Source organism: Cuculus canorus, chromosome 5 (assembly GCF_017976375.1).
Source record: "Cuculus canorus isolate bCucCan1 chromosome 5, bCucCan1.pri, whole genome shotgun sequence".
Lineage (NCBI taxonomy): Eukaryota > Metazoa > Chordata > Aves > Cuculiformes > Cuculidae > Cuculus > Cuculus canorus.
Genome location: NC_071405.1, coordinates 10,630,851 through 10,643,177, shown reverse-complemented (window position 1 = coordinate 10,643,177; position 12,327 = coordinate 10,630,851). Strand labels below are relative to the sequence as shown.

The window sequence follows — 12,327 nt, the reverse complement described above, 5'->3', positions numbered from 1 at the left end:
TGGATATTTTTTCTTGAATTTGGGCATGGTGAGGGAGGCAAACAAACCTTAAACCCATGCTTCAATGTGATTTATTCCATAATATATGAAAGTGTATCTTACCATTATAGACTAATCACCAGGAGATAGATCTGCCATAATTCCATCTGCCATAATTCCAATGCAAAATATTCCCAGTAGGGCACTGCAAATAAAAAATAAATAAAAAAATAAAAAAAGAAAACCAAACAGCTATGTCAAAATAACATTTTTGTCATTTTAAGATGGAGTTCTGAACTAGATTTTCCTCTTAACTGGAGGCTGGCAGAGGTTAACTTCTGGAGGGAGGGTCGGGGAAGCTATGGGCCTGTCAGTGTGACCTTGGTGCCGTAGTGAGTTTGCGGATGACACTAAGCTGGGAAGATTGATCTGCTTGAAGGCTCTCCAACAGGATCTGAACAGGCTGGATCAATGAGCTGAGGCTAACGGGATGAGGTTTAACAAGGCCAAGTGCAGAGTCCTGCACTTGGAACACAACCCCGTGCGGTGTTACAGGCTTGGGGAAGAGTGGCTGGAAAACAAGAATATATAAAGTAATCTGGAAAATAGAAAAAATATTTATTCAGTCCATCACCAGAGAAAAAAAAGAAAAAATGGAGAAAAAAACAATAGGGGATATTAAAGAATGAATTTTACCTACCTGAACCACTCGAAGACACTCCACGGACCTTTAAAAACCCATTAACTAAATTACTTTTTTGAATTTTATTCGTTACCCATCTGTATACAAGGGAACATTTTAACGTGGATTGCAACAAATTAGTCTATGGTTCTTCAAAAACACATACTCTGAATGAGGTTAAAAGAGAAAACCAACACCAAAACATCCAGTACAAACAGATAGACCAAAAAAGAATGGCCATTGCCACATTTAGAATTTTGTTACTCCATGTCTGGGCCAGGTTTGCCATCTCTCCATGAGAAGAAAATTCACATCTGCTTGGTTTTCTTAGTAATTCGTAATCCCAACATCTGAAATTAGAAACAGGTGCCAGTTAAATGAAAAGGTAGTGTAAGAAAACCTAAGCAATATGTTTTCCATAAGATGGAGGAAGTGTAAAAAAAAGAGGAGAAAAAGGTTGTTTGAACTCATACAGTCAGAGAGTGAAGGAAATCAAACAACAAAAAAAAAATGTAATGAAGATAAGCTAGAATCCTTAACATTATTTCATTTTAACATGTGTTAATATCTGAAGAAAAGTTGCATGGTCAACAACATCATAACATCTCCATCATTTATATTTGTATCAGAGAACCTGAGATAGGAAAGCCTACAATGGTTTTCTATTCTGGTCTTTGTTCCAGATGCATTTAACTTTGGGGTTTTTTGTTTTGGTTTCGAGGAGGGAAAGCAACAGTGAATACGTTGTCTTTCAGGATTTCTAACATTCCTTTTTTCTATTTCTACCCAAAACACAGAACTGTCAAATATCCTTTTACGAAATGGTCACAATGTCTAATTTTGGAACAAAGCAAATATTTTTTTTTTTTTCTTGAGTTGAAAAATCTACTTTTATTTTGTGGGTTTTTTTTAAAGTCTCATGTTAGACTATTGGCTTATTCACAACATGGTCCAAAACTTACACATTCAAGTGTAGTTAAGTGCCTACAGATTTCATCTGCCAGGGGCAGGGAGAGGAGTTTACTCATTTATCTTTCAATACTAAAATAACAAGTGGTCAGGATATTCTCCTGACAGTGAGAGTCTTATCCTTGATTTCATATTTTCTCCAATGACTCTATAATGTTAAATGGGTGTACAACCTTAGCAATACATCATAGAGCCAAAGATCGCATGAATCACGATACAACGATCATCTTGTGGTCTTTGATCTCTATGGGTTTAGGCACTTCCAGGAGCTTATGTCAGTGAATAAGCTGTACATTTAGACTTAAGAATTTAAGCTCTCATTTGTGCCCTAGGCAGGTAAGCTCTGTACCTGGTTTTGTTCCACATACTTAGACGATTTGTGTGAAGTTTAATTTAACAGGGCTGGGAGATAGTGAAGAGTAAAACAGATAGAAATTGATTCCAGTGGTAGGGTCAGGAAGCATCAGGCCAGGGCAGCCTGCATAGCAAGCTCTTTCCTGATGATACAAGAAACTATTGTTTTCAAGACAAAACATACGGTGGGAGGAAGAGGAGGAGTCACTTGCCAGCAAAGTATAAAGAAAAAAGTGCTGCTCCTGAGGTTAAGAAATAGCAGTAGATGGGAGAAGAGCTAAAATGAGTTTTTCTCTGATGATTTCAGAAATATTTGTGGTAAATCTTTCTCAGAGAGAAGAGGATTATTGGAATACCACACTACTACCCAGTGTTTAAGAATAATTACCTTTTTTCCCTATTCTGTCTACATGTTTGATACAATGTCAGCATAAAAGAAGGCATAGCTTAAGTTTCAAAGAAAAGCAACAGATGTCTTCAAGCTGCCAAAATCAGAGTTTCTGACTATCACTTATTGAAGAGTCCCAATATCTACAGTTATTTCTGAAAACAATGCTATAACATACGCCTGAATTTGAAGATCAAATATCTTAGTTTCATTTTAAGGAATTTGGCTATACAATTGCGGTACTATACTGTGAAATCTGCTTTCTATTAAATTTTATAGTGCTTGGCTTTTTAGCATATGGATTTTGGTGAGATATTAAGGAACATAAAATTATCATATTTTTAGACACATGGTGAGGTAACTGTTGATAATTAGATATTCTGAAATTAAACTGGTCTCAAAGAAAGTATAAAACCAGAACATCCTTTACTTGCAATACCTTAATGATCCCCACATTGTGCTAAAAATGTCCTCTATGAATGAAAATTTAACAGTAGTTCTTCATTTTCAGCACATCTAAATTAGCATGTTAAAAAAGATGACCCCTGGGAAATGCTCACTTAACTCTTCATGTTACTGTGATATCAGTTGTGAAAGAATGTCAGCTTTTGAGATGACATCTACAATCCACAAACCTCGCGGGTTTTACTTGATGCAGCAAGATGAAACAGTAGAACACCATGAAAATCCTGTCCCTTCAGGAAAGAACCAACTGCATTTTTAAGTCATCGTGGGGAAGTTTCCATTTCATTTTACTACCATCAAGTATCTAAACAGGACTCATTTTTTTTTTGTTAAATTTTGCCTTAATCCTGAGCACCAACTACAAGCCCTCTTCCCATGTTCTATTCTTTTACTCTATCTTACTTTGGCCTTTCTTCTGGAAGAACTTTGGCAGTAAAATGAATATTTTCAGCACCTGAAATATAACACAATCACAAGAATTTCCTGAGTTGAGCCCCTGTTTGGTTACCTCTGGGGCAGATCTGCCAGACAGGGTTATGATAGGAGTCAGCAGAGTTCTCCAAGACCAAGAAGGGAACAGAAAGTTCAGCTCCTTTAGAAGACTCTTTCCTACAGTGTCCCCTCAGGACTCGCCTCTTTCCAACTACAATGAACGCAGCCATGGCAGGAGCATACAGAGAGGAAGAGATGGCCTTCCAGTAACGCAGGCAGAACACAGGAAGAGCAAATAGTTCTGAGATAGGAAGGAGGGTAAAGCTGGTGTGTAGTTCGCTGTGTAGCATAACACAAGACAACAAAAATATAGGGTAAAAATGGCAAATTTAACTAAGCGTATAAATGTGGAGGAATTCCCAACTCCAAGACTGGCATATTAGAACAAAGTCTGCATGCATAATGGGGAATAAAAGCCACAAGACACTGATGAAAATCTTGATTTTTAGTGCATTATGCGTTTTTTTCTTTGGCTGAAGCTTTTTGGTTTTGATTTACTACAGTGAACACATGACTGAAATACATGAGTATTATCTAATATGCCACTTCTCTCAAACCAGTAATTTAAGATGAACCTCATTAAAACCCCTTCTGCACAGATAAACAAAGCGGTAATGTATTTTTAATGAGGTAAGGTGATTTCTTGCTGTGCAAATGTGCCTAGACCTGTAAAACCACCGTTTTCTTTCTACCCAGTGAGAACAATCACGAGTGTTTATCAATGTATCATTGTTCTATTTGCTGCTAAGACTGACCTAGTGAGCTACATATAAGAAGGAGGGACTCCTTTGCCAATTAAAGGGTCAATATTGATGTTCTGAAATTACAGTTTCATTGTCTGAATTCTTATAATGTCGTTGTCATAAACTTCAACATTTTTGTTTGTTTCAATTACAGCTTGCAGTTGAATTTGTCAGGATCTTTATCTGATTATTGGATTATTTTCTCTGCTGATTATTATGTTCAAAATGGCACCCATCAGAACCATGGGGGATTTTCTTGGGTTTCACCATGCTCTCACTAGTTTCTCTCAACTGCAAGAAAATCACACTCTTCCAAAAAAAATTGTTCTCACATTGAAGAAGTTTCGTGGAAAATGTAGAATTATTCACTTAGTAGTTTTCCTTTCTTCTTCTGGTTTGTTGTTTTGGGTTTTTTAATATTGTTATTGTTGCTTTTGGGGTTTTTTTTTGTTTTTTTTTGAACAACATATTTGTTTTGGGGGGTGGTGTGCAAAGGATTGAAAAAAAGCAGGAAAGTTGTTCTCAAAGGAGAACGTGGCAGTATTTTTAGAAAATAAACCCAGAAAGAAGGCTGAGAAAAATACCTGAAATGCAACTTATAAGATACAGAAATTACTCTACTGCTGATTCACAAAAAAATGACAAGAAACAAAGCCTCCTAAATGAAAGTAAACGGTGCTCTTTATCCAAACCCATCTCAACCTCTTTGGCTCTACTTAGTGTAAAACACTCAGGATACTTTTGAAAATTTCAATTATCATTATGTATTAGACGCTTCAGATCGTATTAGAAGAAGATGATGACCCAAAATGCATCGTTTTGTGTATTTTTACATTATGCTGAGGTATTTAATTTTTTTCTTAGTGGTATTTAAATTGTTTTCTATTATTTACTCATTATTTTATATTATTATTACTGTTTTAGGTTTGGCTTTTGATTTTTTTGCGTTTTTTTTCTCTGTAGTCATGGTAACAGGCAAAATTTTTAATCTGGATTACAGATTAGATATTTTGTACTTTTTTGTGGGAGGAGCTATAATACACTAAATAAATTACGTTCATTCCTTATTGTCTTTGTAATATTTAACTATGCTATTCATGAAATTATTACTTATACCTAAATTTAGCAAAGCCCCAAAGTGCAACATTATCTAATTTGATATGAAGCAATAGAAAAGTTCAAATTATTCCAGCTTTTGGGTCCAAGTATGAGATAAGCAGAAATTTTCAAGGAAAAGGCATACTTTGATCGGTATCTTTCAAAAAGTTAGATCTGAGAGGATCTCAGAAACCATTTTCCTTTCACTTCTTATTTGTGGAAAACTTCTTCTGTAAGATTTTGATTAATTCTAAACTAGACTCAAAGAAGTTTTAAAAACTGCTAAATTTACAAGAGTATTTTATGAATTATTGGCACATAGCTTTTTTCCAGTTCGGACATACATATTATTTGAAATAGCAGAGGCTAACGTGTTAGTTTATCAGTAATAACAAACACTGATCTCAATGTGCAGATTCTAGACAAAAACAAGAGAACTCTTTTAGAAGCATTTAATTTCACTGAATGGACTTTACAGTTTTGAAGAAAACTGAGCACTGCCATCTTTTGTTGGAAGAGACTAACTACAGCTTTCAAATGTCACAATGTCTGGATCAGCTCTGATTTCTCCACACTACCTTCTACCATAAGGTTTGTTTACCACTATCGAGACAGATGTTTTTCCTTACTAAACACAAGAAAGAAAATTTTCTGTATTTAGAGAGTATTTGCTAGAGGAGAAGACTTCAAGCATGAACACAGCTATGAACAAGAGTCGGGACCTACTATTGTGCCAGACTATTTATTATTATAAATGAAACCACAAGTCCATAAGAATGGATATGGTCTCTTTTATGATAAAGACAACACATTCAAGTTTGATTTTTTAATATAGCTGATATTTTTTAAGAAATAATAATAAAAAAAGCACCTACCAGTAACCTTGCTGTTGGTGAATCATGGTTTGTTTTCTGAGAAGAGAGATCAAGTCTAGGGAGGTCAAGTCTTTGCTTTCTGTTTTTTAGCTTGGGGGGAAAGGGTGGAATAAAAAAAGGCAGGCAAAGTACATGAAACTGTAGAAGCTTTTATGTATCTGGTTTTACTCAATGCGTATTATGGCAGTTTAACAAGGACTGGTGCTTAATGATCAAAGGATTTTGTAAAAAATAGCTTCATGAATTTTCATAGTGCCTTTCAAAACTGGGAGTTCCGTGTTTTTAAAATGGTTATCAATTCCTCATTTTCCTAAGTAGAAAGACATATCAGATCCACACCTATCATTTTTTTTTATGCATAGTTTACTCACTTATATCTATTACTGCTTGTTTGAGTTCCTTCTGACACTTTTCTAGGTGGGACAGTCAGGAAAATTAAATCTGTATTTGACTGTTAAGACTCTTTTGCTGAAGATGTACATTAGATCCCCTCTGGGCAATGGTAGTTTGATGCTGTCACCTCAGTAAGAGTTGCAAAAAAAAGAGGAAAGGAATTTCCATAGTGTACTAGATGGGCTTTTAATAAATTCACTGCATTCCACATACTCTTCCTTCCCACTGGACTGTAAGTTCAATATGTTTGAAAGCGTTTATAACAGAGGGAAAGTAGTGAAGATGCCAGATGATGGAAGAGTCCTCATTAATGTGAGTGCTGGGCATAAAATATCATTTCACCTGAATATTTCTTCTTACAAAAACTTTTCCTGAGCATGTAGAACTACCACCAGCCATCCTAAACTGTATTAGGGAATGTGAGACTTGAATTCTCCTCCACAATTTTGGCTGTTAGGACTCTAGAGTCCCAATTAAGATGCCACCCTCATTCGAATGCTCATCTTATCTGAAAGGGCAACCACTATATTCATGCTTTATCCAAGACTCGGATGATCTGAGTTTAATACGTGATATCTACATCTATGTTATATATATGTCACTTTGCTTTACAAGAAAAATTATTTTCTAAATCACTATTTATAGCTTATTACAAAATATCTTTTCCTTTGACATCTCTAAATTTGTTTTCTAGCTTACAGTGCTTGACTAGACATTGGGAGAGTGATTTATTTAGTTCTTAAGTTTTTAAATTGTCCATTTCTAATAATTACGATTTAATTAAAACATATTTTGTTTTATTTGTATTTTAGGTGTACAGGAAATTAACTGGCTTGTATAAGACCAGTAATAAACAGAATCAGATCTGTCAAGAAGCCAATTTTAGTAATATTCCAGTAGCTCATATGAACGAGCTTTGGAAAGTTTATTAATTGCTACACAGCTAATATTGTAAAAAAATCAAGCGGGAAAGAAGTCCACTCAGGATTAAGTCATAATTCTCTCCTTCCAGTTACCAGGACCAGTTATTCACCTGTGGAATGGCCCGCAGACCTCTTACTTGCCTGGAAGACTATACTGAAATCTGAGAGATAAATTTAGATTAAAAAAGCTTTTCATAACCTTTAGGATTATATCATTCTCACTTCTTTCAAAATCCAATTTGTGGAATAAAAAGTTCTCTCTTGCTAATCTATTTTGATAAGAAATAATTAGACTCTAAATGAATTAATATATATTTAATACATTAATATATTGAATCAATGGGCTTATCATGCAATTTTTATTCATAGTTTTCCCAACAGGCTGTGGTAATGACCATTTCACAGTCTCAAAATATGAACTGCAAAAATCTCATTTGGCTCTATGAGTAAAAACTATTTGCTCAAACAGCAAAATGTTAATGAGCACACCCCTATGAATTCCTGTGTGTTTTGTTGACAGAACTTGTTAATAAGGTTTCTCATGGAAATTATTGACTGATTTCATCCTATGTCCTTAGCTTTCTTGGATATGTAAGCACTGAATTTTGAAAGACACATGTCACTTATTTAAGTCTACTTTATGTAACTTCTCTTAGAGATTTGGCCACTCCAATGCTTTTATAACTATTAACATAATTAGACATTAATAGAATTCCCAAATGCCTTAATTATTTTGTTTACAGGTATAGTTCAATATATTTACTGGACATATTTATTTTGCCTAAGAAATTTTTGCATAAAATGGGGTGGTGGTGTTTTTTTCATTTAATAATATAAACACAGTTGAGTGATGGCTATAGGAAAGGAAAAGTGTTTCTGCTCCAGTCAAGGCTACAGTCAACTGAAAACAAAAAAAATTGTGCCCTGAACTCACTCTTAGCTGCCTTTGCAGATCACCAAATGTTACTTTTCTCTTCTGTAAAAGAATAAAAGATCTAAGACAAAAATATGCATGGTAAGAGCAAGGGCTCCTCAAAAGTAATGCACAGAGCTGGGGTAAAAATGAGAACAGTGGTGCTCTTCCTGCATAAGAAGGTATCTCAGTGAGAGACAATGGGCATTGCCCTATTTGCATTGCTACTTCTCAATTCAGTTCTCCACACAACAGAATTTACATTACAGTTTCCAGCCATACTCTGTTAAAAGTTTGCATAGAAAAATTCTACAGGTGCAGTTCAGGGGATTTTTTTAATAATAAAAAATAGCATGATTTTTTTAAAGCTTAGCACGATGAGATGCTTATGGGCAATGCAAAAAACTCATCATGACAACAAATATATAAGCAATACAAATCACTCGTTCAACAACCATAATGCATTTCTTTCAAAGGCTGGGATTCTCAAACTATTCCTCTATATGCTGCAGAATGGCAGTAAGGCAGCCACCTGCTGCTGGAAGTGAAATTGCTAGATTTGAGAAGTCAGGAATATCCTAGAGTGCTGCTACTTCATTCATGGTCTTGCAATTTCCTTACTAAGTTCTGCTTCCCAAGTAATTAGGTGGTATCTACTTACATGAAGTAGACTAACCTCTGTCTCACGCATTCATGCCTCATTTCCTCATTTAATGCTCTTTTCAGTCTTCTTATTTATTTTCTTTGATATTACACTTCCAGCTCCATAGCCAGATGAGTCACACTCATTGCCATCCACAACAGCAGTCTCCAAGGCCTGTGAAACAATAAAGTAATTTATGAAATCTTTTCCACTGAAGTTATATACAGTCAGAAAACCTAACCTTTATTTTAGTGGCACTTAAATTAGGATGAAGTTCCATTCAGAAAACATTGTTCATAATAAAACAGAGAAGAACACAATGCATTTTATATTATTTAAAGAAAAAAAAAAAAAGTAAAAGAAAGAGAAGAGAAAAGTTACAGGGAGAGAGAACCAGAAACAGAAAGAGAGAAAAATGAGGGGGAGAGGGGAGAGGGGAGAGGGGGAGAGAGGGAGAGAGGGAGAGGGGAGAGGGTGAGGGAGAAAGGGGGAGGGAGAGAGAAAGAGAGAGAGAAATAGAGAAAGAGAGAGAAAGAGAGAGAAAGAAAGAGGAAGAGAAAGAGAAAGAGAAGGAGAAGGAGAAGGAGAAGGAGAAGGAGAAGGAGAAGGAGAAGGAGAAGGAGAAGGAGAAGGAGAAGGAGAAGGAGAAGGAGAAGGAGAAGGAGAAGGAGAAGGAGAAGGAGAAGGAAAAGGAGAAGGAGGAGAAGGAGGAGGAGGAGGAGGAGGAGGAGGAGGAGAAGGAGGAGAAGGAGGAGAAGGAGGAGAAGGAGGAGGAGAAGGAGAAGGAGAAGGAGAAGGAGAAGGAGAAGGAGAAGGAGAAGGAGAAAGAGAAAGAGAAAGAGAGAGAGAAAGAGAGAGAGAAAGAGAGAGAGAAAGAGAGAAAGAGAGAGAGAAAGGGAGAAAGGGAGAGAAAGAGAGAGGGAAAAGAAAAGGAGAACCTAGAGCATCACAGCCACAACAATCTGGCATGGTGGTGTGAGACACAGTAGCTTACACTCAGAGAATTTTTTCATTCAGAAACATAAAAAGTAAAAAGAGATTGAAAATTTCAGAGCACCTCTTTGTCATAGAAGAGGGGAGATCAAGTTCTCAGAAACTTCTATATGAAATACAGAGTGACTGATTTATTTTCCTCACAACAGAAAAGTAATTTCTCTTTTTAAAATATTGTTTCCTCTGCTTTGTATACTATTCCCTGTTCAGCTATCATTATCCACCTACAATCATTATATTTTACAATTAGAAATTGTGATAAGGAAGTAATTCTTACTTTCCTGAAGACGATGTTGACAGAGAGACAATAAAGTATCTATCAGATAAAAGAGACGTAAGCCCTTCCAACATACAGAAAAAATCTTTTTACACTAGAATAAATATATCCAGATCTTAAACATAAATAAATCTGTTTACCTATAACAGAGGGGGAACTCCTATAATTTTTCCATGAAGGAAACTATCATTGTTTCAATTACATCAATAGAAATATGACTTGTGAATGTATAGTACGTTCCTTTTCTATTATTTTAACCACAAGTTTCAGTTCACCAGTTATGATAGGAATACATAGAATGAGGAGATGAAAGAATCATTATTATTACTCTCTTATTTTTCCTTAAGGTAACTTGCTTCATTGACTTCCACTGGAAGTAGCGTTGGAACATCCAAACGCATCTAATGTTATCTGTACAGAGGTCACTCAAACTGTTCTGTAAAACTTAAGCTTCGAGATGTTGGCCTCCTGTAATAGCTTATAAAATCACCTGCTGAAGACATTTAATCAAATCTTCAATTAGGCACAAGTCAGAATACAGCACTACCAATTTCAGTGTGACAGTGCACAGTCTGCATGTTTATTTCTCCAGGTCTGAAAAGCATGAGATGAGTTGTCCTGTTTACAACTGTTGATGTGAATAGGGCACAAATGCTTCAAAGAATTCACTTATTAAGAAAGATATCTCTTAGCTTGCTAGGAAAGAAAAAATATTGAATGATATATGCATACAGAATTCAGAGTCTAACCCTGTGTATCTCATGAAATCTGTTAACTTGGGTTCAAGATAACGAATACAATCTTGATCAAACAAATATTGCTGAAATGAAGGAAATATAAGGCTTTTGCTGTTTGGGAATTTAATAAACAAAGAAATGAATAGAATTACCCTTATATGGTAGAGGAGCTGGGAGTGAAATTAAGTATCTAGATTTCCACACTTTTAATCTGAAGCCCAGAACATGCATAAAATGAACTAATTTTTCCAGAGAAAAAGATAACTAGCCCACCAGCAGAATTACAAACTGGCATTTGTGTCACTGTGAAGAGTATTCCATTCCCATTTAAGGAATATTTGTATCCTTCAAAATTAAACAAGAGTTCCTTGGCACAGTCAAATAATGTAAAATTTGGGTGGTTAAAAAAAACAAAACCAAAACCCCCCCAACCCTCAAAACTCAAAATACCCACATTAAATTATCAACTTATTATCATTGCAATGCTATTAAAAATCAGAGGATAAAAATTCATGTTTGGAGACAATGAAAAAGAACATATATTTTAAAATATATGTGAAAAATATACTTTTCTCTTTTTAGAAATTATGTCATGCAATTTATACAATAAAGCATAATTAAAAGAGTTTTACATACCTGCATCCTTCTGAAGACCGTGGCATGTTAGAGGACTATGTATATTCACATACACAATTTTCAATATTCCTGTAGAGAAAATGTTATGTTTCTGCAATATTCTAGAAGAAACATAATTGTCTTTGACTGCACACTGACTTTGTTAGCAGAGTCCTTTACAACAGAGTACATTCTGTAATTTTCCCTAGGACTGAAACTCTTTCAAATGAACATGACTCAGGCAGTACTTTTGGGAATAATGTTGCAAAGTTGTAAATGCTGCTTACCATTCCCATCAAGTACATGAAGTGTCAGAAATGATGTGAACTCCAGTTTGTTGGAGTACCCATTAGCATAGTGATATATCTGAACTCCAGTTTGTTGGAGTACCCATTAGCATAGTGATATATTCTAAGACATTGCTGTACGTTGTCTTGCTAAATTCGAGGGGAAAAAAATATTATGGTTGACAAAAGAAATGAGAGTTGCACTAATAAAATACATGAAATTGTTTAAGTCTTGATATATAACTTAAGTATAGGCCCAAATTCAAAGCTCATTAACACTTTTTTATCCATAAAAATTTTATATAAAATATTCACTATTCAAAATCTAGCACCAGCCTGTTCATTGGAGAAGTAATACAAATAAATAGCTTGATTTTGAGCACTCTGATGATAGTTATGACACCTCTTTTAAACATAAATACACATGCTTACCTATTCTACCTTCTTTTGGGAGCCTACCTTACTATAATCGTGCCCCCTATTCAGAGTTCCACATAGTAG

General features: G+C 35.2%; 1 long non-coding RNA gene across 1 annotated transcript; it reads right to left on the bottom strand.

The window, feature by feature from the left end:
* Positions 1–530: 530 nt before the first annotated feature.
* Positions 531–11,631, bottom strand: LOC128852323 (uncharacterized). The gene is made up of 3 exons (XR_008450084.1): positions 11,561–11,631; positions 8,951–9,091; positions 531–1,011 (listed from the first exon to the last, which is right to left on the bottom strand). It is a non-coding gene; the product is annotated as an uncharacterized LOC128852323 (long non-coding RNA).
* Between the last annotated feature and the right edge of the window lie 696 nt (positions 11,632–12,327).